Raw genomic sequence first — 22,321 nt, 5'->3', positions numbered from 1 at the left:
AAAGGAAACTATCTCCATATACTTATTTAATACCATTACTGACCAAATTAACCTTGTGCTGGTCTTAATTACATTTAGTTCCATTTGGTTGATCATGCAATTTATATAGCAGTGGGTATTACAAATGGACAAGCTTTAGCTAAATGCAATTTTTCTACGAAGTTTGTGCAGCTTGCTAGAGGAAGTGCTCCATTAGACATGGTGTGATATATGATCTTGCACTGAAGGGCCACAGACATAGAACATGTAGATTCATAATGATAATCAATAGATAATTTGAAATAGCCCAAAATACAACACCCATATTCACGGACTGGTAGCCATTAATACTAAACAAATTGTGTAGAAACAAAAGAAAAACAAAGAAGGAGTTTAAGACCGTAACATCAATATCAAACTGACATTTTCCCCTCTTTTGATTAAAACTCAAGATTCTGACAGGCTGTCAAACTGCCACTTTCTCATCTGTCAGCCCTGCTCCATACGTCATTATTCAAAAGAGAGTGTGAATTCTAATGAGAATTCAATTGACAACTTATTGTTTGGAGCCAGAGATGTAAATCGATTGAAATGAGTCCCCTGTAAGAATGGAGTTCCTGGGTATACACCCTAACTAACGCTGTGGGGAAAGGAACTAGAAGGAAGGGGAAGAGAGGTTGTCGAGACCAGTCATCAATACACAATACATCTCGTCATAAAGAACAAAGAACAATGAGTTGAGAAGATGGAGGGCCCTTTCACCCTGTAACATTTACCAGATTTGATATAGATCATACCTGTTTGCTATCCTTGTTCTTCCACTTTATCTCCCTCCGATCACGATTGCATTTGTTTTTCGGACTGTGATATGTTTCGCTTATAAAAAGTCAAATGTCAAGAGGAAGGGTTTTCTCCAATAAATGACTGTCATGGTAAAAAATGATCAACCCTCAGGTTTTTCTTTACAAAAGAAAGTCGGGCGTGAATAGAACTTCTCATATAACATGGTGGGCATTTGATTCCAAGATTGTGGATACTCCTATCAACTCAGTTTCCTTTAAATGATGGTCACCTTTACGGTACGTTTAAGGCTGTGTGTGTTCCCTGAACATGTGTGGTTGCATGTACCAAGGCTGACTTGTAATAACGAAGGCAGAACTTTCAATAACCTTGACAGACAGATTAAAAAGAGGCTTCAATAGCTACTCTGTCCATGAGCACTCCATCACTAAGGCCTACAGTATACCCTTCAACAGCGCTCCTCTCTCCCTTTATCATCAGCTCCTGTCACTCAAACACAGGCTCCGCCACACCGCCTCTCTGCAGAGTTGTCCTGCACTGCCACTTACTCTCAGGCTGTGGGTAAGCCCAAATGAGGTACTGCACACCTCTCTTATCCCCTAGCTCTGGAGATGAGCTCTCCGTTTCTCCACCACTTGAATGTCACCCTCCCCAGTTAACATAGCCCCAGAAGGAGATCTCGGGTGGATTCTGGTACACTTGAATGACGCGAGCGTATCCTGGTCCCACCCTGTTCCTGTCCTCCTCATCATTCCCTCCTCTCTCCCCCCCTCCTGCTGGGTGTCTCTCCACCGCCTCACCCCTCGTATGGGTGGCCTTGTCAATTCCCATCAGCTCCCAGAATCCTCTGGTTCCCTGGCCGCTCTGGAGAGCCCCCAGCCCGGGGCTTAGATCCCGCTCTGAGTCTCACGCCGGCTTTGCGCGCAGCCTTTGAAGGTTCACAGCGTAGCTCGGAGGCACGAAGAGAGAAATCTAACTGCTCAATGTAGACTCGGTTCACAGGTGAAACCCTGCGAAAAGTTCCTGATGTGAATTCAACAGACACTGCGGAGGAGTGGTGCAGAGGAAAAGTCTCTCACATAGCACAGCTTGTCTCTGAGGATTAGTTCTAGGGTTGTTTTTGTATCTATCATCATCGTCCGGGGTTGGGAGTGCAGCGTCATTTTCTACAAACTCTCAGGTAAGATGAGAGATTTGGCCAAGAAATACATCGAAAACTGCAATCCATCACTTTGAGCCAATCTAGTATCATTTCAAAATAGGGGGCAAAATGCTAATCTTGGTGCTTTGCTTATCCCTGATAGGCAAATGTTGCAGAAATTGATGACTACTGTACCTTCAATACCATAACAGCTAATTAGCCAAGTAAGATTCTTAGTAATTGCAATAGACACTGCCCCGTGCTACTCACTAAGGGTTGATCTCTACCCTTCAGACAAAGAAACAAAACACACATACTCTGAGGAATAGCCCTGATTTGGCCTGATAGTCAGCGAAGGGCATTAGTGCAACTAGGGCCGGGACTCCAGTCAACCTAGAATAACTAGGGGGAGAGTCTAAAGGCTAGCAATGGGCAGCCTATAATAATCTCTGGGATAAAGGTCAAAAAGGATCTCAGACACAACGGCAAATCAAATTTGCAGAAGTACCGTAAACAAAAAATAAACTTTAGTTTTGAGAACAGCTAATGTTTACTCTTTCGTTATGAGAACAAAGGATGTGCTGGCACCATTGCCTGGCTTATTAATGTAAGTCACCTAAAGTTGACAGTTTGACCATTAAACAGCGAGTCTTGATATTGAAGTTGCAATTTCTGCTGATTCTTCACCATTAATGAACCCTTGGATAGCCCATGGCAAGGCGTAACCTTAATTGTGTTCTCAAAGACAAAATCAGTGTCCTCTTACTCAGGAATAGAACTTTACTGAACACTGCAAGTAAGAGTAACATTTAAAAGCCTGCATTAACCAGATTAAGTGCTAGAACATTGGTAACACTTTACAATCCTTTATTAATATGAACAAATAATATTTATATTAGTTAATAAGTATCTGTGTTAATAGTGTATTAAACATACAATATACTGTATTAGAATGTTTTATGCTCTGAAAACACAGTACTAAATGGTTTATACATGTTAACTACTGCATGAAAACATGTTGATTCATGTATCCTTATAGAGTGAAAGAGTGTTCAGATTTAACCTGATAACTAGGTACTGTACATTAAATGGTTTAGGGTGGTTGTTAATGGTTTTAAAGGGGTCAAATATAGAAGAGATAGTTTGGTAAAGGTTACTCCCCTCATAAACAAGTAGCCTAAAATGAATCTCACCTCTTGTGTAACTTAACTGTGATATCAAATACTGTAGTATTGCCTCAGTGGTGAGACCTCAAAAATGTAATCATTTCACAATCCCCAGAATTCTCTGCGGCTGTATTTGCATAATTTCCACATACTGATAGTCAATTAATGATGATTTGAGATTTCCCCCCCTTTATTAACATGAATAACTTCTGTAATAAACTTTTTGAAAGTGTCTTTATTATGCATGAACAAGGCTTTGTAAATGCATTAAGTCATGTTTAGTATAGCATTAATGTGCATGTATTAAACTATCCTTATTGAAAAGTGTTATCAGAACATTTACAATATTAACATTGAAACTGTTTTTGAAGGTTTCAATTATACGCATACGCATATATACGCAAAAGACAGAATTGAATTATCTTAGGCCTGAAAGGCTTTATTTTCACACTCAAGATATTTTTATACAATTATAAGCTTGATTGAAAAGTGGGAAGAACCTATTTCAATCAGACAATTGTTAATCTCAATTCATTAGAAGACCTTGAAGGTTTGTTAAAGCAGATCATACAAAGGTAAGTGGAATACGGTGGAAAATGTTTTTCAGGCTACAGTATGCCTTCTAAAGAAAAATGTAAGAGTTCATCATTCAACATTTATAAAGCTGCTAAGCAGTTTACAGCCTTGTGTTAATAGCCTCCTCATTCTTCCATTGTGTTTCTCTGTTTGCAAATAATTCAGGGACTTACAGGTCCAGAGCGAGTTTGGTGATTCAGAGAGGACGCCTTAAGGGAAATCAGACAATGTTGTCTGGAGTTGATTTAGTCCATAATGTGGCCTTTAGGAAGGCAGACAGTTGGCTACATGAATTTGAGTCTGACCAGAAGAATGGGTGAGTCCAATGGAAAATAGCCATGGCTTCTGCTGCACTCTTAGAGTTAGTATATAGTAAATAAAAGGATTATTCAGCTCATAGACAGACAGACAGACATTTCATTTTGAAGAGTGTGGAATCCTTATCCCACATCAACACCCCCCAGTGGGTGTCAAGTTCTGTGAGGACCAAATCATACATTTTGCAACATATGTGTCCTACCAGTAGAGAGCTTCATGGTCCTACAGGGCCTTCTCCTGGAGATCTGAGTGGGTTGTTTCCCTTGAGAGTTTTCTCTTGTTCCAGAGCAGAGATGTTTGACTTGGACCAATCAGCTGACTCAACCTGTCAATCATATCCACAGGGAACGTCTCAGCATAAGCAACACAACAAGCTGAAGGGGGTGGTCTATACAAGCAATAACATTACAATATGGCAACTGTACACCGACAGTTGAAATTGTGTGTCCCTCAGTGTATCGTGTTAATGGTGTGAGTGAAAAGCATAAAAGTCATATTCTCCCAACTGTCTAAGTATCATATCCAACTAGATGACGTGCCAAAGTTAAGACTTTACACCATTTACGTCTTTTTTCAAACCCATTAGATACCCGAGGACTGATTCTATTCTTGTGTTTATCCTTCCACCCAAGGGATTCAGCACACTGAACCCTCCCTTCAAAACTTAATCTACTGCTTAATTAAACTTGGCAAATTTGAAATCGGAACCAGCGCATCAGAAGAGGAGTTACCACTCCATTGTCCCTTCATTTAGGCCCTAGACACTGTATTCTAATGATGATGTGATGCAGTGAAGATGTACGACCATTTGCATGCAATTAAAGCATGTGCTTGAGCACTTTGGGCTTTGATTCAGCTGTCCCTGATCATATGTCGAAATTTTCTGCGTCTGCAACTCTCGGAGGAATTAAGAATCCCGAGTCATTGGGTTGCGTCTCACAGTCTCGTCGTAGCCTAACGAAGCGCTCCATTGAAATGTGTGAAATTGTAATCAGAGATGATGCGAGGGGAGAGCGATCGTCGCTCGGCTGTAATTAATGTCTTCTGTCACAGAGATTATGGCGATAAATTTGGAGGACATGCAAAGCGGAGTTAGCGAGAGACATTAGCTAAATAATAGACACAGTTTGTAATGTTATGCAGTTTGAAATGTATGCGCAAATGTGTGCAAAGTCTTGTTATCATCAAATTAACCAATTAGCTCGTCAGGTGATATCAATGAAACGCAAACCTTACTCTCCAGCATTAGACTAGTTCTAGCCTCAGACATACAGCAGGCTATGCCAACACACTTCAGGCCTGTACTGTACCTCATCATTTCTCCTAAGATCTCGCATGTGTTGTAGATTGATAGCAGAGCTGCACACGTTGTCATTAGTCGTGGGGATACCCAGCACAGGGAGGTCTAATACTGATTGTTCTCGCAATGGTGGACAACTCGACAAGCACATTAGATAAGACACAACAACACAGGAGACTGAGGAAGACTGATAGGCTGACGCGATTACAACAGGCTGAACCATCAGTCTCTGTATGTCGACCGCTTCGTCCACCAGACAAATTAGGGCCGGGGGGGAATGTCTCGACGGGCGAACGGATATCTCTCCTCCGGCTGAAGGATTCATCACCGGCCGGGGTTAAACAAGACTAACATGTATTAGTGTCATGTTAGCCTGATTAAGGGAAAGTAGCTAGCACTGGTTGAGTGTTGGGATTGGTAAAAGTCAGCCTGTTGGATTGATTTATGATGCAAGGACCCTGTTTTCAGTTGACATGGTCGCCAATGGTAGGTGACTGGCCATGTTAGTATTTTCAATGTCACTCAGTTGGCCGCATGCCAACCACACTGCCATCCACCTGCTGCATTGTGGGAAACATGTTTGCCATGATAGACTAGACACTAGCTGGCTTTTTCTCAGCATGCCAGTGTGTGCCAAGGCCAATTGCTTTTCCACAGTCACTACTGGGCTTCAACAGGACTTACTCCAGGCCTACAGTATTCAGTGTTTAAAATTCAGGCTTTTAGCTGCCTCTAACCCTGCTGGTCCTTATGAGGCCAGACGGGCTGGGGGCGTGATTTAGAGCAAGGGTGGGATATTCTTATCATCCAAGTGCTTTAGTTGGCGACCGAACTTGGGGGGGTGGCAAGTTAGTTCTCTGTAACAACACAATCGAATGGATTTGAAGAGCGCAATACAATTCCCATTAAGTGCTTAAGTTACCAGAACCTGTTAGGAAACCGGTTCTTTTTGATGTAATGCTGATGTCTCCATTGTTCGTCACCTGTTCACTAGGCTCGAAACACCGGGCTCTGAGCACTAGCTGGCTGCTAGGAAGCCTCGGCACGCAGTGGCACCGCTGTCGAAAAGCGCCTAATGTGATAAAGGGTGTTATAAAATGGGGTGACTTTTTCAGGTGACAGCAGGTCCAGATTGCATAGCCTACTACATCATGCCACCATAAACCAGTCGACTATGTTTTTTGTGTAGCTCAATACTGCAGGTAGGCTATGATCTCAAATCAGTTGATGAGGGTAGAGAGTGGAGGTCTTTACTAAAGCCTTCTCTAGCAGGAAAACCCCCTCTGTTATGAAGATATCTGTGATGCCTCTGGTGTCCAGGTTGAGATGAGAAGCTCTTCCCCGGTAGAAAAAGGAAGGATATGAAGTAAAGAAGAATGAGAACAGAGGACAGAAACTAAGCTAATGACGGGCCAGTCTGCACCACTGCACTGACTAATGAGCTCTCAGACAAGGGTGAGCTGTAGGACCAGTGTGTGTGTGTGTGTGTGTGTGTGTGGAAGGAGAGATGGCAAAATGATGTGCTGTGTGGACATGAAGTGTGATTTACTAAGAGAGAGGCAGAGAGAGAGAGAGAGAGAGAGAGAGAGAGAGAGAGAGAGAGAGAGAGACCTGCTACAGTATCTACCGGCTAGCATCCAGACCCTGAGAACCGTCCTTGGTGCATGACAGTAGAAGCTCTTAATAATTCACATCATATTGATTTAGTATACCTTACAGCACACTCCTCCCACGCCCTGAGAGAACATCCACCTGCATGTCTTTACCTTTCACACACCTTCCCACTGATGCAGGACACAGCATCATAGTCACACACACACACGTGGCAAACAGCTTGATTATTATTGTAACAGATGATAATATGTTGGAGGCTGATATCGTCTATGAACATTCGCAGTCAAAGTCTGAAAATAACTGAGTAAATGGTTGAATAGTTATAAACTTGATGATAATGACGGTAATGATGATTATGATTTACATTTATATTTCTTTTGCATATTTAATCATGACACTTTTGAGGTAAGCTGAGTGACTTTCAGAGCAAAAGAGATTAAATGGAAATGAGTTCTGTCGTTCCTGTTCTGGTTAACCTCTTATCAGAAACCAAGAGGAAAATTAGTATTCCTCTATTGTCAAAACGCTAGTCTGTAAACTCTGCTCTTTAAATATTCATTAGCTTCGAAAAAATCTTCTGCTCTTCCTCCAGATTTATAATTCAAATGATTTGACTGTTGGATTTGGTGACATTTTACCTCTTAAATACGCCTCTATCGCTCACACCAGTGAATGTGGTTTAAGGAGATATTAAAAAGGTATCATTTACCTAAAGCATTAAGAGTTATTTAATTCATCCTCTGGTTAATTGCATTGAGGGGGGGGGGGGGGGGTTACTGTAGATTTTCCTCATAAAGAGTTTTTCAGTGGACTGGTCTCTGTTCGGTAGACTGTACATGTACTTGGACGACATGCAGTCTTTGCTTTAATGTGTATCGCCATCTAGTGGATAATGTCAGGAATAGCTCTTGAGGCATGTGAGAAAATACCAGACGGCTGGGTCAATCTATGGAGTTCTTCATGACATGCTGCCTTTTTCTGAAGGCTTGCCCTGAGCTCCGTGCTGCTCATATTTGCTCATCTTTGTATGCTAAGAATCTACTGATTTCTGGTTGTTTTGGAAGTTGCGAAATTATTGAATCTACCCAGTGCCCTGCTCAGACAGGCCCCCACAAACAAGCAGGAGGTCCAATTGTCAAGGCTCTTTTTAATATACAGTGAATCAAAACAGTAGAGAAGGACATCATGTAATTGTATGTTTTTGTTTCATATGGTATTAGTTCACTCTCACGTATACTTCTTTGTTCAGTGCTGGACTCCCAAGTGCTTCTCTTATGAGGAGATGAATATCACTTAGTTTGGCAAGGGCCTCCCATTATTGAACATAAATGATTAAATCCATGTACGGTGTAGAGCCTCGATGGATAGGATACTGAATCATACAAGCACTAAAGCCATGAAATCTAATTCTAAATTTAACTGAGTGCATTCTCTTTTCATTTACTGTTTCACATTTCATACACTAATAACATTCCCATATTAGCTAGACAAGAGTAGATAAGGACATGTAGGAGCTCCAGTATCGTCAGTGCTCTTGTGAAGTTTTTATACAGACGCTCTTTGTTGATTGACCGGATTAGTGGTGAATAAAGAGCTCTTAAAAGTCAAACGTCTAGTGGAGGCACTGAGGTTGGTGAGTTTCTGCTCGGCACTATTTATGCATAATGACTGCCATCTACTGGCCCAATCATGGTTCGTCCTGATCCAATCACATGCAGCATCAGTATTACAAATCGCCTGAGGCACAGATCTAGGATCATCTTCCCCTTCTCAAATCTGAACGTAAACCATGAGGGAATCAATGCAACAGTGACCTCACAGCAGCCTTTAAGGGTAATATCATATTACTTACAATAGGGTACTATAACTGTGGCTAGTGTATAGTATGTGTCTCTGAGAAACAGCAGCTTGGTCCATTAGAACACCAAACCTAAAGTCAATCTGTAAGTCTACGCAATACTGAACTGTACTGAAATATAACTTCTACAGAACGTACTGCATAACTGCTGTTATCGTCACTGTTACAGTAAGTACAAAGGATGAATGAGGAATGATTTGTGTCAAACCTGTACGTGGCTATACTGTAGTATCACTCCCAGGTAGACAACAGTCTGGTATTTATTGTGTATCTATTATAAAATGACTTTCTGCTAATTGCTTGAAATTGTTTAACAAACTGTCGTTTCTGGTATTTGTGACAGAGAATCCCCAAGTAACCAAGAAGTTCTCTATGTATAAATACTGTTACTATGTTAGAGGACTGATCAGGGAATGTAAAATAGAGACAGCTCTCTCACAGACATCTCTCTCACAGACATCTCTCTCACAGACAGCTCTTACAGACAGCTCTCTCACAGACAGCTCTCCCAGACAGCTCTTACAGACAACTCTCACAGATTAAATTTGTTTAGCTAAATCCCTCTAACCTTGGTTTGGTGAAACTGACGATTGCCTTCACTGCTTAATTAATGTTGTAATTTGATCAAAAGACTGTTTAATTGCTAATGGGAGCTTGGCTGTAAGGTAATTCTCTCCCGATATAGGGTTTCTAAAGATCTGTGGAAAGCATGAATATTTGAAAAGCAATGAAATGGAACCAAGTAAGAAGAGGGACATGCTGTATAAAACATGCAATATTCTCCCCGTGTAGCCTCCACGAAGGGCATAGGGGTGAAACTCTATTTAGACATAGCCTACATAGCCAGCTAACGTGCAGGGGGTCATGTCATGGTTGCATTATTGATAATAAATCATTCTAATTGTGCTTATCTCTACTTCTATCATCAACAGGGTAGACAGTTTGGCACAATCAGTCAGATTGACAAAGCAAAACCAATCTTATTGACTGAAACGGGAGTGGCCAAAAGCATAGTAAAAAATGAACAACGCTTCTCTGCACTGTATAGTGTGTTGTGACATCACAGCTAAGGCAGTTACAGATTCCCAGCTACGGCAGTTACAGATTTTCCTTGTGTTTTGAAAAGTTATAAGAACCCCCCCCCCAAAAAAAAGTGTTTAGTTCCTGCTCTATCAACAAAGTTGTGACCACCATGTGTATTGTTCTATAGATGTTTTTATAGAAATACTGTGTGGTCTGTATCTGTTTAAGAGGTCAAGACATTACACAACACTGTCTGGAACCCAAACAATACCACATGACAAAGCGATGGGAGTCTTCAGTTACCTTTCACCTCCATCTCATATCTCACTCCCCAACTCCCGAAAGTGGCTCCCATCACCCACCTCAGTGGAAAGACACTGCCAAGTGTGAGTTTGAGTGACAGGGAAAACAATGACTATTTAAAACCTGCTTTGAAATAGAGCCTTTCCCCCATGCTTAAATAGTATACTGTAGTACAGTAAGCACCCAACCTTGCAGTATCAGTGTCCCTACTGTAAGCCTAGAGCCCATCTCGAGTTGTGCGGTCCTCACACATGATGAAAGGGACAGGAAGAATGAGCTAGCACTTTAGAACTAAGACGGTCAGTTACTGGACTTTCCAAGTGAAAGATACAGTGTTGTTTGCTGGGTTGGCCTCTCGAGAAGGTTGACGTTAAGCACTCCTGTATTATTAAAGGTGGTCAATAGAGTTATTTTTATATATATATATATATATATATATATATATATATATATATATATATATATATATATATTCCAGGGGATGAATGCAATGCATTACAATGAGATGAGCCCGTCCTCCAATTTCTACCTCCACCAGCATCCACTGATATATTCCTGCATTAAACTATGTCATCATCATGTGTAGAGTAGTTCAATGAGGGAACTGGTTGTGGAGAAAATGTACAACTTGAGGAAACAAGAGGCAGATATTCCTCTCAGAAGGAAAAAAAACAAACAAGCAATGGTATCACACTTTATACTGTAAGTGGTGGTGTGGAGACGGTGGCTGCGTGACAGCATCACCACCTAAAGCCCAGCAGCATGACAAATGTGTTTTTCTGAGCTCAGCTGCTTTTCAGGAAAAGCCTAACATCCTCTCAAAGAGGCTCCTGGGAGAAAGATGCTTGAAGGGTTTGCGATAGAGTGAACTAACAGGCCACTTAGCCGCTATCTCCACCCAAACAGGGGAATCTGGACTCTGACTTTCAGCAGAATGCTGCGCTGCAGTGTCACGGGGGGGTCTCAGCTCTGTGTTCATCCTCTAAGCCGTTTAGTTGCCAATCCAACAGTGACCTGGGCTGGTCTGAGGGGGGGGATACAATATTTACAGACACAGTCAGTGCAGGTAATAGAGGAGAGGAATAACAGAGTTAGAGATGGGGGAGAATGGGAGAGGGAGAAGTAGAGAGAGTTGTAGAGAGAGTTGTTTTTGTGTCAGGTTTTGTGTACGAGAGAGAATTGACCCTCATCTTTCAACGCAACCTCAGATATGTAACCTGCAACTAGCATGTATAAGCAGAGCCGCATAAACCTGTATTTACGTCTTTACCTGTCTTTCCTCCATCCTCTTCCCTTCATCCAATTTGTAAACTTGCTTGAGAACAGGTTCAAAAACAATAATTGAAACCTTCTTTCTGCAGGTATTCAAATTAACCTGGCCATAAGCAGGTATGAATAAACCTTCTGTCTGCAGGTCTTATCAAAAATCTTCTGCCACCAGGTTTTATTTGTAATTCTGCTTTGGAACAGGTTGCAAAACAACCTGTTAATTGAAACCTGCTCTATGCAGGTTTAAGGAGAACTGACTGCTGGCAGGTATCAATCTATAGGTTTCATTGAACCTTTTCCATACACTGAAGAGGGGCAACCCTGCATGTACTTGCGGGGTTCTTCAGCATAAGCTTTCATAATGAAAACAGCTCTGACTCAGTCAGACAATGACATAGTGAAATGGGTATTGGACACACACCCCAAGTGTTATTCAATAAGACACTTAAATGATTGGTAGCTATCTACATTGAAACGTCAGGGCACAAGAACAGTGAGGAAAAGGGATGGTTGCCTTCCTACTCTGGTTAGCCATGCACTTAGTACACCACATCCCAGTGAACTAGGCCATTTAAAGGACAGGGGAGAGATTTTCTTTGAAATGGTTTGTGTAATTGCTTATTCTGTTTCCCCTTTGAAAATAAGACCATGTGTAAATGATCACAATTAACTTTGAATTAGCCCTTTAGGTTAATGAACAAGTCTCTCCACCAAACCCCTCCTCTTTCTTAGCGAGAGATTACTAGTGGCCAAGTGATTTCAGACACATCCAAATGTATCCTAGGTTCTAATTAGTCAGTGTTCGATGATAATTATAATACTAATACGTTTTGGTGTCACCGTGGGTGACGCCAAAGTAACACTGCCACTGGTCACAATTTCCACTAGAGGGCGATATTAGCCTCAGTATTTTCACATCAAACATAACATTTGATGTTTTCTCAAAAAAATGAGACGTGAAGCTACAGGGAAGATGCTTTAATAAATCAGGTCTATCTAAGTTGAAGTCAGGTTAAAGCTATAACGTTTATTGCCCTATGATCCTTCACCTGGGAAAGCGATGAAAAAAACATCCAGGAGAGCACTTTGTGAGTGGCAGGTCAAAGGGGCAAGGTTTTGGCCCCCTTTCGCCCGCCCATGTGCACATTCCTGTGTAGAAGCATGCAGAGCTAGCTGTTCAGATAGCCACAGTCTTAACTGTTTCTGGATCTGGCACTTAACTGCCTCTACAGTACAGTATCATTATGGCAATGAGTGAATCAATTATTAAGTACGTGAGGACACGTGCTATACGCCACTTAGACAGCTAAATATAGAGGAACAACTCTTTCCTATGCTTACATGTTATCTAAAGGCATGCCATGTGATAAGCGATACAGTAAGGTAAAGAGTAGTACTGGAAAGTGTTTTGACGTTTAGTATAGCCTATAGAAGACCTGCCTGAACTGAATAGATAGAAAAGTGTATTTTCGCCTTCGTACCTGGGGGGCACGGCATCCCGCTGCTGCCTTCAAATGAGGCCAGGTGTGCCTGGGTGCCCCATAAGGGAAACTGAATCCCTCTCAACAGTAATCGTCTATGTTTATAGGTCGCTTCTATAGTTTCGCTGCCCTCGATACCCAGTAGGCAGACCTGGGCTTGTGTTTCACGACGGCAACTCTCTTAACCCATCGAGGAGAATTAGCAGTTTTAACAGTATTGTTGACTGTTCAAATTGATTAAGATCGATGACATCACCGTGGGCAGTTTAATTGGATCATTACTTTATTTTCTCACCATTTACTACTAGGTATGAATGATTTATAGATTGTTCCTAAAATGAAAACATTCATGTGTGTATGCCAACGAAGTGAAGGACATGACAAAAAATAATTCCCACCTTATCCATCTATCATTCGATGAAGCGAATCGATGAGCTAAATATAGAGTCGCCGTTTGTGTTCATCCCTTAGTGTCCACAGACATAAATCAACACAGTCAGGGATCAATAGGCTCCTCCAGGTCAAAATGAATGAATGCCTGTCAAATTCTCAATAGATTAAAAAAAAATATTTTTTATTTTTTAAATTGCAACTGCATACACCATCATTCATAGTTATTTAATGAAGAAGGTTGATGTTCTTTGATCAGGCCGGTCACTTATAGCATACGTGCGCCTGGCTGCACCGATGGTCCTAACACGCTAAGCCTGTGTGCATGGACGCATCAGGCAATAGGCAGAAGAGGGCTACAAAAGAAAGATGGTTTTGCTAGGTGCCAGGGAGGGTGTATAACCAAGACTGGCAACATAGGATCTTTTTTTTATTATTATTATTATTACATTTTTTTTTTATACTGTTTTTGGAGTTGGGAGGAGTCACGTGGTCAGTGCAGGGCAGTCCAGTGCACCGTTTTTTTTTTTTTTTTTCATGTGCTCAGATTGTCTTTTATTTCCTATTTTGGAGAAAGTAGACCCTGGCGCCCATGGGGAATGGAGTTCGTCAGCACACTAGCAACAGTTTTACTTTGGTAATGAAAGTATATTGAATTGAAGGTAGCCACGAAACAATACACCAACAGACATTTGCAGAATAGAAGGCTCAGCGCCAGCAAGCCGCAAGAACATTATGGTGGCCTTGCATTATCATTTCTGAATGCGCGTTTTGCTAGGAGAGTCTTTGACAGCTACTGTGTGTGTGTGTGTGTGTGTGTGTGTGTGTGTGTGTGTGTGTGTGTGTGTGTGTGTGTGTTAATGTCCACGTATGTGTTTCTGCATGCATATAAGTTCACATATGTAAACGTGTTAACCTGTATGGGGATTTTTTTAGGTTACTGTGGCTCACTGCACAGCAATCTATTTGGACAACTAACTATGCCTACCATCTAAACCATTGGGGACTGTTCTACAAAAAAAACAATCCCTCTTCAACTCTGACCCAAGGCCAGGGATTGGATTCAGATTAATGTCTGTACAATGGACACATGATGAGAAATCTTGTGGTGCATTATGTCTTATCCTACAGCCATTGATAAAGGCTCATGTTTCCAGGCAGCCACAGACCACACAGTCGATTTAGATACAACAGCCGTCTTAACGCTGATCCCAGTCCTGGCCTGACTCCCACTCTGACTGGTGGGACAGCATAGAGGGGGGGGGGGGGGTAGCAGGAGGGAGGGGGAGAGAGAGAGGGAGAGAGAGAGAGAAGGAAGGAAGGAACTACAGAGAGAGCACAAGAAGGAGGGAGAGAGAGATTGAAAGGGAGAGAGCGGGGTAGGGAAAGGAAGACAGAGAGAGAGAGAGAGAGAGAGAGAGAACATTCTTATTGCGAGGGGGAGGAGCAGAATCTAGGGATGATCCAGCTAGGGATAGGAGAAGTTGCCACGGCAACCTCCGATCATCCAGACTGGCTGGAGCAGGCAGAGACAAGATAGTCGGTCCACTGGAGCGCTGCCAGGGATTTTTGACAACAGCTCGTAATGAACAGGGTGTGTGTTTGTGTGTGTGTGTGTGTGTGTGTGTGTGTGTGTGTGTGTGTGTGTGTGTGTGTTGAAGAGGGACCCGATAATAGTCAGGGCTACATAAACCTGACAAGTGCTGACAAGGCTGGCAAACACACTCTCACACACACACCCTCTTTCTCTCTCTACTCTCTCTTGCTCACTCTCTCCCCCTCTCTCTTTTTCTGTCTCTTTCCCTCCCCATGTGCATTGGTATAGTGCCCTACCCATGTCTTCGAAAGCAGCTCTCAATGAGCCATGCATAAATGATCATTATCCCCAAGAGGTACACTCAGTTAATGGCACTTGTTGGATTCTAATTTGACATGTCAATAAAATAATTCCTATAAGTATATTGCTCATGTGAGTGTGCTTTATATCTATACACTAAACTGATAATATTCATCCAAGTCAAGCTGTGAGTATTACATTATACCACTGTGGCTCTGACTTCAATCAAACACCGTGGGACAAACTGGTTAGCAATAACTCTGTTTATGAGCCAGGAAAAAGGATGTTCAGCTCAGTGATCAGGCTAAACATTGTCTTAGCGTTTGCATTGATAAACTCGCACTTTGAAGCCTCGGGAAAATCTTTGTTTGGCTGAGACGATACTGCATTTGATGCATGCGTACGTTTGGGAGACATCAATTATTGAATACCGCAAAGGGGCCAATTAAAAGGGATTAAGCCTATCTTGTCAATGTAACAGACACACAACTGTGGTATTCTTCTTAATTCCATCCTCATAAAAGTTTATAATGATGTCCTGCTGTGGTTTTGACAAAGATGCACTTTTATGCTGCACTTCTTCAATAGAAGCAAAACAATTAGCCAACAACTGTAGATCAGACAGTGATTTGACTGAAAGTCTGAAAGAGCACATGCAGTCCATGCTCACATTTGAATCTAAACATAGGTTTAAATATGACAAACGTCAAGGAATTAAGAAGTGAGTGTGCTCACTGCTCACAACTCAAAGTGGATTATGAGAGGTTCATTTCATTATTCTTTCATTGGGTGTATATGAAGTGATCACCACCTGGTTGTGCCATGCATAGGAAACCTATTCATGAGATAGCAGCCTGATGAGTACAACTATTAGAAGTGTGTTTGATAAGGTTTGTGTTTAACATGCTAACATGCCAAGTGCCTCCATCTGTTTTCTACCCAGTGGAGGCATCAGCTGCTTTGGGCGCCTCTCCAGGGCTTGCACCCTAATCATACACGCCTTCTCTTGTAACATGAACAGCTCGGTGAAAGCATTGTGCGAGCATGTTAAACTACCTGGGTGTTTTCATACTCCAAATCAAAATATACAGCAATGTATTTGATCTGTAAATGTGTCTAACTTTGTGCTGTTCATAATCATACTGTGTTCTGTTCATCTGAGGTGACAAGACCTTTACGCAACACCCAAGGACTTCTTGTCTATATCTACATTCCCCTCTCGTTCCTCCTCCGCCTGACTTACAGATTCTGGCACCCAGTGTGGACGATCGTTAAAAGAAAGGGGACAGGTCCTGGGTGATACATCTGGGAATGACACTTCCCCTGGTGATGAGCTGTGCAGTCACAGCCTGTTAGCTGTGATGGTGACAGTGACAGAAGACAAAGCCGATGGTTTACCGGGAAGCGCGCTGCAGCGGCGGCGGCGCTATCTCCGGGTGACAGGACAGGCTATCGCTTGCGCACCGACACCTCGGCCCTAACCCAAGCGCTCCTTTCCCACGAACCCTACCAAAAGCCCCAGCTCCCTAAAGATAGAATGGCTTCAGATGAAAGGTGAGCCACTTATCAGCGAGCTACACCGGTGGAAAAATGTGTGGGACACGAGGTCGTCGTTGTGTTGGCTGTCTTGAAAAAAAAGCCCATGGAGATTGAATACTGGGGCTCTTGTCCTGATCCTACCTTCTTATTACTTTGATAGGCCTATTCTATTTTCCTCTGCGTCTCTTTATCTCTCTTTCTCTTCATGTATTTCCCCCCTGTGGCTGTCACAGCAAAACAAATATAGTGTATCTCTTTTGTGAACATTTTCAATCTCTTTTGATACTCAAAAGAGTATCAGTTCCATATGAGATGGCACTGGTATTCACATTCAGTTGATAGCGAGAGAGGAGGGGGGGTGAGAGAGGTGGAGGTAGAGAGAGGTGGAGGTAGAGAGAGGGAGACAGAGAGAGTGACACCATAACTTCGTAAAGCAGTTTTCTTATTAAGAGCAATATAAATTAAAGATGTGGCAGAAACTAAACACGTGCACACATGCTCACATGCAGTGAAACATGCTCAGAGAGAGACACTGACTCAAGCGGAAAAACAGGGACAGGGACCAGATCCATATATTGCACCAAACAGATGAGCCAGCAGTATCACTCAATGTCTGGGTAAGCAAGCGTATGTCTGAGAAAGAAAAAAAAAGAAAGAAACAGACCAACACGAAAACAAACAAACAAACAGAGAAAGAGAGAGGGAGGGAGGGAACGAGAGAGAAGGAGAGAGAGAGAGAGAGAGACCGACAGCGACAGACAGAGAAAGACAGAGACAGAGACAGAGAGGGTCATTCCTGGGAGCAGGGAGTCATTTACCCTGGCGTGAGCCCTAGATTAAAGGCTAGGGCCTGACTGCTGCTTCTAAATTGCTCCACATACTGACAGATTACACTAAAAATGAATGGGCTGACCAAGGGAGGAGGCAGGCTTATGAGGGGATATTCTCCTCTCAGAAACTATTCAGTGGCAGCAAGGAAGTTAAATGTATTGGCCAGTGTGGAGAGATTATACTACCGTATATACACTATACCGTATATATAGTAGACATGGAATGTAACATATATCATAGATTCTCATTGAAATAAACTGTTGGACTTCAGTGGTGTTTTATAATAATACATCAAATGTATATACTGTAGCGCTTTTCTAAGACCCAAAGACATTTCCCAAAGCATCATCATCATTTTCTTCTGACCATGGATATAATCGAATTGATCTTGTCTGGCCTTTCACCACATTAGTTTCTGTGAAACCCTATTTTCTTGGTAGAATCCCTATTTTCTGGGTAAACATAGAAGTAATAAAACATGTCTAGGTGTACGCCAGAGGTGAATAAAATAAGAATATAATGATGAGGTCTGAGCTAAGAGAATTCTCAAAGCTCGCCTGAATAAAAATGTCTGTCTGCCTGTCTCTCACTCTTTTTATCTCTTGCTCTCTGCCTTTTCATCTCTCCTTCTCTCATCCCGTCTCCCCTATGATTTGCATCACCCATTGCTCTTTCCCTCCCTCCCTCCCTCCCCTGAACACTGCATCCCGTCTCTCTCATGTGTATGTGTCCCGGGGGCGCAGTGACGTCCCAGCTGCAGAACCTCACAAACGTATGTGGAGAAGCCCAGCTGGCGACAGCAGCAGGGCTTCTCCACAGATATCGAGATCCCCCTAAATAGGGCCTGTGACGCAGCCAGCCTTTTGGTGGAATGCCCATGGATACCCAGGGGGCGATTCACAACTGTACACCTTGCAGATAGCTTCCACAGTCCAGTGGGAAAGGCACTGTTTGGACAACCCTCACCATATGGAGTTAGCGAGGCAAACAAACAGTTGGTCACATCTCACAAACGACCGCGTTCTATCCATGTAGATTCGCAGGGCACTCACAGGATAGAGGGTGTTCAGGCGCATCTGTTCTTTGGTAAAGGGAGGTGGACGGAAGGGGAAGAGCTCAGTAGCTCGACTGTTGTAAGTTATGGTAATTACCATGGGAACGAATGAAGCATTAGGCCACAATGTAACCGTAGCAAACTGAGTACATGAAGGATGGGCCGAGAGCACCTGCAAGTCACTCACACACTTGGCTGTGGCCAACACAAGCAACGAGGCCATCTTGTAGGACAGTATCCTAATGTCCGCCATCTCCAAGGGTTGGAAATGGATGCCAGTGAGAGCCTCCAGAACCAAGGACAGGTCCCATGAAAGGACAGGCTGTCTGGAAACGGGGCGGATACGCTGCGCTTTTTTCATTAAACGACAAATGAGAGGATGAGCTCTCATGGTCGTGTCACCTAGTCCTACGTGTCAGGCCGAGAAGCCGCCAAGTAGACTTTAACGGTGGAGAAGGCCTTGCCCTTATTGAGCAGGCTTTGCAGGAATGAGAAGACCGTGGGGACGTGGCACTGATAAGCTACCAGTCCACTGCTCTCGCGCCACTCCTCAAACCGTCTCCACTTCAGGTCATATAGGCCCCGAGTGGAGGGGTCCTGGCACTCTGGATTGTAGCAATCACTAGAGGGCAGGCCCACCAAGCATAGATTGGACCTCTCCTGCGCTCGGCACATGTGTTGCTTTGAGAGACAACAGATGCATGCTGCCTCAGCACTAACCTGGCCAGAGCCAGTAGCTGTCGGAAGCGTGTTCCCCCTTGGTGGTTGACGTATGCCACTGTGGATGGATTGTCCGTTTTGACCAGGACGTGATGTCCCAGCAGAAACATACGGAAGTGCCGTATGACCCGACCAAGCGCCTGTCGTGTACGCCCCCCCCCCCCCCATCCCTGAAGTGACACATCTGTCGTCACGACTTTTCCTAAGGTCACCCTCCCTCGTGGGCAGCCTCGGCTCAGCAGGGAGGGTTCCCTCCCACAGAAGAGTGCTGTGAGGCACTTGTCGGAGACTGGCACGCATCTGTGCCGATGAAGAGACAGATCCAGATGGAGTGACAACACCCAAAACTGTAAGTCCCTCATGAGGAGCAGTACAAGTGAGACCATTACAATCTAGGATGCCATGAGCCCAGAGTAGCCGCAGACGCGAATGGTATGATACCAGCACGTCTGGCCAAAACACCCTGAGACAGTGGGCCATAGCTCTCCCCATGACCGAGTTCAATGACAGACCAATGAAGTCCAATGACTGGGTCGGGGTAAGGGAGATTTTGGGACAATTTATCCGGAAGCCTAGGCTGGATCGATGCTCCACCAGCGTTGTTGTGTGCATTGGAGCCTGCGCCTATGAGCCAATCATCGATATACTGTAGGTGTGGACCCCTACACCTCTCACCCAAAGGGGGGCTAGGACACTTAGTGAATTCGTAGGTCAGGCCAATGAAGGCAAACCGCAGAATACGCCTGTGTTCCCGTTAAATCCTGATGTAGAATTATGCATCTTTGAGGTCCAACTTGGTGAACCAGTCGTTGGGTCAGATGGACTCCAACAGCAAACGATGCATCAGCATTCATAACCAGTAGGTGCGTAGGTGACCGATGAGGCGCCATAGGTCCAGGATAGTGCGTGACCCTCCACCAAATTGGAAATCTTCAATTTGATGCTACATCACATGATTTTGCATTGAAAAAACGTTTTATTTATTTTTAAATATATATATATTTTAACAGATATAATGTGAATCTTTTAACAACACCTTTGTTCATTTTCATTACTGAACATTCAACTAAATATTTCCTATAAACCTGTTCATCTCTCTAACAATTAAACTTGCATTTAATTGTTAAATTGTTGTGGTGAGAGAAGCTAGCTCGCCAAGCTAGGCTGAGAACCTTGTGTTGAGGGCCGAGGGGAGTCAGCAAGGCTACTTACGCGAATAATAAAGTGGTGTGGGGAGGCTAGCTAAATGACCTTGTGTGAGAGGAACCTAGGAACTCTGATGAGGGGTGAGGGGAGTGAGCGAAGCGTTTTTACATGGTCATGTAATTAGGGTTAACTGTAGCGGTAGTAACCGGTAGAGTGGCTAAAGACACGCTAGCAAACCTCGTCACGTCGGGAATGAACCGAACAAAGCTTGTACAACGCTCCTCAGTAAACACTCCTCAGGGAGTACCGGCATGTAGAACCGCTCACAGCTATAGGAAACAATTGAAAAGAAATCAGATTGAACGGGAGCGCGTTTGTAGGTGCTTATATACACTCGGCACTGGGTGGGGCTACCGTGCAACAAACGTCCCCAGCCTGTACCAGGTGTGATTGAATAGTGTTTCAGCGAATAAGAACGCGCAGAGCGCAGTCCGATAGTGAGGGGTCGAACTAAATTGACTGAAAGAGAACTGTCATAGCGGCTGCAGGTTTCAGTAGCTGGTTAGAACATTGATGGAGCAGGTCATGCAACTCAGATATACTGTATGTTTTGATACTGTGATAAATAAGATTAACAGCAACATCTAATTGATACCCTTCTTTTGCACCCACCCAGAGCCCTGAGTATTTTTTTAACGTAATCTGAATATAGTTTAACTTTTAATTGAATATTCATTGTGCCTTTAGTAGTAGCTTTAGGATAAAAAAACAACAACAAAAACCAATCTAAAATCAATGGCCTGTAGGGCCACATACACTTCAAAAGTACATAATATGTATGTACACTCACCGAGTATTTTATTAGGAACACTATACTAATACTGGGTAGGGCCTACCTTTGCTCTCAAAACAGCCTCAATTCTTCGTTGCATTGATTCCACAAGATGTTGGGAAGATTCCTTTGAGATTCTGTGCCAAGAAAACATTCCCCACACCATTACACCACCTCCACCATGAGAAGGTGTTCGGTGAGTATAGATTTATGGTGAGTTTGAATAAGACAGTTTTGTAATTACCTCCTCCTATCCTATTTTATGAATACATATGGAAACACACAATTTAATCGAAGTTACTTCTATGACAGTTAGGTAGACAGGTTTACATTTGACAAACTAATTAACGATCATACATTGATAAATGAAAGTCCACAAACTACTAAAGCCAATACAGACCTCTTTTAAAACCTTTATAAAGGGTAGCTTACCTCTTTTAATGCTTTTGCTTTTGTAGCCCATCTTCAAACTCAGTTTCCCACATCTTTCTGTACAGATGTGAGAACCACTTTGAGTGATCATTAAAACTAATCAAATTACATTTAAAAAGTGTAAAAATGAGCTTCCTTATCACACATCATTGAAATGATACGAGTGCCTTTCAGTACAGATGTTATGACAGTCTTTTAGGCTCTGCCAACACAAGTCATATCAGTGAATTAATGTATGAAATAAACACAGTTAATTAAAGCTGTCATAACTGGTCAGCTAATGTGATGCAGACTCTGGGGCAGGCTTGCCCTTTTCTGTGTTAAAATTGTGAGTCGGGGAGACATGTTTCATGCTCTTTGAGTTCAGTTACTGTGTGTGTGTGTGTGTGTGTGTGTGTGTGTGTGTGTGTGTGTGTGTGTGTCTATGTGTGTGTGTGTGTGTGTGTGTGTGTGTGTTTGTGTGAGTGAGATTTCCCTTCAGTCCCTATTAGAATGCATACTAACCGGACGGAACAAAGGACAAAAAGAGAGGGTTGTGAGCCTGGCTCAGTGCCATGAAGGTCAGGGCGAGGGCTCATAAAATGGCAGTAGGCCTGACAGAACACATAGACCTACACAGGTCTTCAATAAGGATAGACAGAACAAACACTGCCTCATGTATGTTCATGTATGCTTCTCTATGGGGAAGTATTTGCAGGGTCAAAAGTCATA

The sequence above is a fragment of the Argentina silus genome (genome assembly GCF_951799395.1).
Source record: "Argentina silus genome assembly, chromosome: 14".
Taxonomy (NCBI): Eukaryota; Metazoa; Chordata; class Actinopteri; order Argentiniformes; family Argentinidae; genus Argentina; species Argentina silus.
The sequence above is the reverse complement of the archived record's forward strand: the minus strand, read 5'-3'. Positions refer to the sequence as shown.